Source organism: Pseudorasbora parva, chromosome 4 (assembly GCF_024679245.1).
Source record: "Pseudorasbora parva isolate DD20220531a chromosome 4, ASM2467924v1, whole genome shotgun sequence".
Taxonomy (NCBI): domain Eukaryota; kingdom Metazoa; phylum Chordata; class Actinopteri; order Cypriniformes; family Gobionidae; genus Pseudorasbora; species Pseudorasbora parva.
This window is the reverse complement of record NC_090175.1, coordinates 19,462,800-19,468,799: the sequence shown is the minus strand read 5'-3', so window position 1 is coordinate 19,468,799 and position 6,000 is coordinate 19,462,800. Positions and strand designations below refer to the sequence as shown.

Here is a 6,000-nt window from a genome sequence, read left to right as displayed (position 1 = left end):
TTTGAAGGTACAAACGTTCCAGGAAACAAATGGGAAAATATTATTATGATAATTTTTATATTAATTATAAAAACATATTTAGAGAGATAGTGTTGACAAACTCTGACATTTTCCCGGTATTTTTGACTGCAGTAGGCGATGAACGTTTCGCGAATCAATCACAATTTTTCTTCATTGAATCGGCAGTCGTTTGGTCAAAATGGTCTGATTCATTCGATTCGTGATTCAGTCGGAAAAGAATCACTCGATCAAATTACTCTGGCGTTGGATTATGTAGCGCCTATTCACTAAAGAAAACAGCCAAGCCCGAACACACAGAAGAAAAAGAGCGCAAAATGAAGTGGACGTTTACCTACAAGCGATTGGAATAAACCTGCATAAGCGTCATATTTGCCGCCGAATGGCGCCGAAAAAGACAGTCTTTAGTTCACTTCCTCTGCACGCGCCGCTCGTGAACGACAGGTAAAGTTAGGCCTACTGTAAAGACACGAACACAAACATTATACATACACAAACACGATATACATGGCGTTAGCGTGTGTATAGTAATTTTAAGAAATATCAGATGGTTGTAGAGATGCTTTGTTACGTGAATAGCTACATTCTGCAGTTTTGAAGTTGTGGGACAAGTTGAAAATAGCTACTTTCTCTGATATACGTTATATTCACCGTTACTCAACAAACATGAACCAACCAAGATTTGTTTAAAAAAGATTTTCTGAATGTATGTAGTTTTGTCTTTTATCCAGCCACAAGGCATAAAAGGCATTAAAGCATGCGCTGACACGTTGTCAGGCAACCCAAGTTCAGCCAGCAAAATGTTGAAAGAGAAAAGTTAAGAGACGGGGAAGATACCTAGAGAGACATGGGAGGTGAGACTGAGTACATTTTGTTTAAAAGAAAGAAACTGGTGCCTTTCATTTTAAAGGAACTCTCACAGTCATGAAACAATACAAGTCACTGTTATTACAAGCAGACCCACAAAGGTATGTAAGTACTCCTCAGCACAAAAATAAATAAATAAAAAATAATAAAGCTGAAGAATTGAAGAAAAATGCCTTGTAACGGAGTCATGAAAGTAAAGCTATGGTGGAGCAGGCTTTTTGAAACCGAGCAGGTATTTTCCAAAGTTTTCGATCTAGAAACCATAAAGAAAATGACAAAACAGGGATGTTTTTGAACAAGTTTAGTGTTTCTTTAAATGAATAAGTAAAAACTCAAATAAAAAGAAGTATCATAAGCAGTCCATTTGTGTCTTCCATTTTATTGCAGGACTTTTGAAGCTATCTGATAACTTTGTTTGAGAAAAGACTAACATTTAAGTTGCTATTCATTCAGTGGTAGTCCATTAAAACATGGTCCTGAAAAGTTCCATATTTTTTATTCACTTGAATATAGAAAAGAATGCATTCTTTAACTCCAGTTCTATTTATTCATTTGTTTTTCAGAGAAGAAAACAAGCAGTACATGTTTGGAACATCATGGTGGTGGTGAGTACGTTCATTTCATTATTCCATTTTTATTGTGGATGAAAATATGAACCTTTAAACAGACGGGACACATGAATTGCAGTAATGGCTCGTTTCCACCAAGTGGTACGGTACAGTACTTTTACGATCAATGAAATTTGTGTGCGGAGAAGAACAAGGCAAAGTAAACAACAGTGGGCAACATACAATAGATCTTGTTCTTACTTCTCTGCATTTGATTGTTGGCATAAGAAGACACGCATTGTTTGAGCCAAGGCTGCAGGCTGCAAGGACAGCTGAAAAAGCATGCGCATTTTCTGTCAACCAATCAACGTTCTGCAGTGAGTCTAGCTCCACCCTTTAATACTGCTATGTACCCCAAGAGAAGGGTGCCAAAAAAGTGGTACGGTACTGTTCAGTGGAAACGAGCCACTACATATAGGTGAATAAGGTTACCAGAATATGATTTTGTTCTGAATGTTTTAATACTAATCTACCATTCTGAAGTGCCATTCTGGTTAGATTAGTGCAATACTCTAGAATTGTTCAGAGCATCAAGAGGTATTTTTTTATGCAAAGGAAGTTTTTTTTTTTTGTCAGGTGGGTGATTTTTGCCTATTCGCTTTTTGTACACTTTCAATTAAGGCTTCAATGCCATTCAAGGTTTCATTTTTTCTGTCCAGTGGAGTTTTAATTTCAGCCCTTAAGTTCTCAAGTAGTTTGTCACTGAGTATTTGTAAGTTTGTATATGTCAGATGGTTTTTGGTTCACAAAAATATCAGTTTGGCCCTGGCCCAGATTGATTATGTCACTCTATACACAGACTGAAAACAATGTCAGAATTTCACTTTCATTCTGTTCTGGGACAGTATATTTTATCAGAGAGATGCATCCAACGTTCAATCTTTTTGATCTTGCCTGTCTGTCTGCTTCATGACATCTGACGGAGATCTATGCTGATGTATGACAGTCTTGCCGTTCTTGTCACTTTCTTTAAACTCTTTTTTTTGGTGTGAACCTTTATTTGACTGCTGGTGAAATGCTGCTAATAAGAACAGCAACATTTTAGTGCTGTCAAGTTGACATCCTCAAATACAGTAGACAAGCTAAACATTAGAGCCTGAAAAGCTTACCTTTGAAGTCACAAATTAAGTTGTTAAACAAATTATGACATCGGTCATTGCTTCTGTATTGTACTTTTAAATGCTTTGAACCAACTCTTTAAGAGGCAGAGTAGAATATTTTCTTTAAAAAAGGAAAATTAATTTAAAAATGATCATGTGTGCTCATGACTAAACAAAGGGCGCCAATATGAGTGTGCAAACTGATGTGCAAAACGGCTGGTGTAAAGTCATCATCATAAAAAAAATGCCTCTGTTCGATTAAAAAAAAAAAAAAAAAAAAAAAAAACCTTTGCTTCAAGTGACTGGAGCTGCTGAAGTTACAGTACAAGCAAAAGCAAAAAAACAGAGCTTGCCGAGCTCACATTGATACTATGTCTTCATTTGTTTATCAGTGTAAAAGCCTTCTCTCACGTTTTCATATTTCTAAAGTGATAACAGTAATGCATGCATTTTATAGTAAATAATTAAAAAAGTGCATCATAACGGATCATTTCTGGGAAGAAACTCAAATCAAAATGTTTTATTTTTACATGCTTAACTCTAAGTCATCAAATCTGTTACTTTATCTAAATACATTGAATAATTCATTGGAATCTTTGAATTATATATTTTGTTTACAGTCTAGTCATTTAAAGATTCTGTTTTAATGAGTAGGCTTCTGAGAAGTTTGGTGCTCATACCTAAATTATATATATATTTTTTTAAACTTGTAATAATTTATTACACATATTTAGCTGATCTTGATGTCTTATTTGATCTCTTAGAGATGGGTAAGACTGCAGTCACATGACAGGGTTCCCATCTGGTCACATGGAATAATTTAGGCTACGTTTACACTGTAAGACGTGCATAATTTGATCTTTTAACCATATCCGATATTTTCCATATCTCACCTGTTTACATAAGCCACCTTTTCACCGTAGGGCCGAATGGTTCTTAGAATGGTTCAAGTTGTGCTTCCACTTAAACCTGGTACGGCATAGGGATGCACTGATAGCATTTTCGATCCAATTCCAAAAATTCTTGGTATCGGCCGATACAGATACGGATCCGATCCCAGCACAGTTTTGTTTGAAAATTAGAATAGAATTAGAATAGAATAGAATTTCTATACCTCAGTGTGTTGAACTGATAATTACTGTGTACCGAAGTTCGTAGATGGGAAGGAAGGAGGTGGGAATCGGCAAACGTTCAACCAAGACTTTTAAATCAAAATAAACAAACAAAACAAAAGTAACATGGGCAGCCCCTCACGGACGACTGCCCGCACAAACACACACATAATAAAACGCGGGCAGCCCCTCACGGAAGACTGCCCGCACACACTCAACAAAACGTAAACAAAACATAACATAAAATCCAGGCCTGGTCCTCTCTCGTCTTTCGCTGCCTTCGCTCCTCCTTTTATGCTCCTGTCACTCGGCCACGAGACGAAACCAGTGTGTAGCGCAGGCGTGCACTCATTAGCACTCGTCACCGACCCGCTCACCCGGTCCCTCGCCCCGCTGCTTGCCACACACTGTTTTATAGCTTAAACACAATCTACTAAATACAGAAAACTTAATTATAAAGAAAAAAAAGTTACTCTAGAAAAATCATGAGTGCACAATAATTGTACAACATTTTGTGGAAACAACAATTTGCATTTAGAGGGGAACAAATAAAAGTGAATAATTGTAGCACTTAATCTGGTAAAATGGTTGTAAAATACATTGATTAAAAACAAGTAAATATTTATTTTAAATGAATAGCGCAGCTTTTTATTGAGGCAGCAACATCATAGATGGGGCAGAACAAGATATGCTATTAAAGTATTATAATAAGAAAGGCTCGATGATGATGGATGATGCACTTGAAGCAACATGTAGTCACAGTGCACAGCTGCAGCGCTTCGCATTGACAAGTTCGAAGCACAAAGTGAAGATATACAGTGAGGAAAATAAGTATTTGAACACCCTGCTATTTTGCAAGTTCTCCCACTTGGAAATCATGGAGGAGTCTGAAATTATCATCGTTGGTGCATGTCCACTAGGGCTGACAATATTCTGTTTTAACATCGACATCGTGATGTGTGCGTGAGCGATAGTCACATCGCCGGAACATGCGATGTGAAGGGTAGTAGCCCATGGTGTATAAGAGAACTGTAGCACCAAGGTAGAAGACAGTAGACATGAGTTTGTTGTATGGCTTGTTGCTGGGGTGACATGCACGTTCCGTGTGCCTGCACAGTGATTGGTTCACTGTCGTTTCTCACCGGTGCTCACTGCTCACAGCCAACATTCACTGCTAAAAATGCGCAATGAAGAGGATCTGACGCAAAAAAATTATTTAGTACCAAAAAGAAAATCGTGGCATCAATCAGAAACGCTGGGGCGGTCTTTAAACGATGATGACAGTGCAGCGACGGTGAACTTGAAGAGTAAAACAGGGTGCCGCTGTGGAATATCACTCGTTCGAATCAGCTATCGCTTTTAAAAACTTTTATTTACAAAAAAAAAAAAAAACAGAGCAAAGAACAACCCTTGGCTAACAGATGTGGATTACACCACTACTTTGATGAGGAGGATGGGAAGTGTGATCATAATAAACACAGCAGCTCTGGATCTGGCATTTCTGTGCTTGTTTCCTCACACTAGATCTGGTAATCATGTAAAAATTGTAAATAAAAAACTAGCGTAACTATGCTCAAGTCTGAAAATGTTCTTACATCTAAAATGACTGAATTTTAATAAAGTTTGGGAGACACAATTTTCCAAAATCTCAATCAATATTATTTTATTTTCAAAATATTGCAAATCGTGTTCTAATTGCAATACAAATGCCGTACAACGGGGGCAAATGCGATCATAGCTCGATGTTTTCTGTCTGACCGTCAATCCGAGATGTTTTAGGGTGCGTTCACACTTGTCATGTTTGGTTTGATTAAAACGAACGATTGTATATGAAACTAAACCCCCAGTAGGGGGCAGTAGGTGAGTCTTAAAGGGTCATGAAACCCCCAAACACTTTTTTTGAGATGTCAACAGATATGTAAAGGCTGCACATCATTGAAAACACTAAAGGTACTCATTAATGTTATTCATATGTGAAAAAAATAATAATTTCAGAGCAATTTCTGTCTTCCGGTTTGAAATGCTGACGTCAGCGTGTATGGCCCAAGTATGGGCTGCTGAAATGCTGACGTCGACCGTTCTGAGCGATTCTCAATATATATTAATGACAAAGCTCATTCAGTCCAATCACTGCACTGTAGTATACCAAAGGCTCGGTAAAGTAAAAATAACTTGAGGAATCGCACGCCGAACCTGCAAGTTGACTATCTAATTTAGGGCTGCAGCTATCGATTCTTTTTGTAATCGATTAATCTACCACTTAATCGATCGATTAATCGATTAATCGGATAATAA

At 37.5% G+C, this 6,000-nt stretch overlaps 1 long non-coding RNA gene across 1 annotated transcript in view; it reads left to right on the top strand.

Moving 5' to 3' along the window:
• The first annotated feature begins 249 nt into the window (after window positions 1–249).
• The window catches only part of LOC137073947 (uncharacterized), a 112,387-nt gene continuing 106,636 nt past the window's right edge, over window positions 250–6,000 (top strand). Inside the window, exons 1-2 of the long non-coding RNA XR_010904835.1 lie at window positions 250–462; window positions 1,449–1,490. This is a non-coding gene — a long non-coding RNA (uncharacterized lncRNA). The remainder of the gene's footprint in view (window positions 463–1,448; window positions 1,491–6,000) is intronic.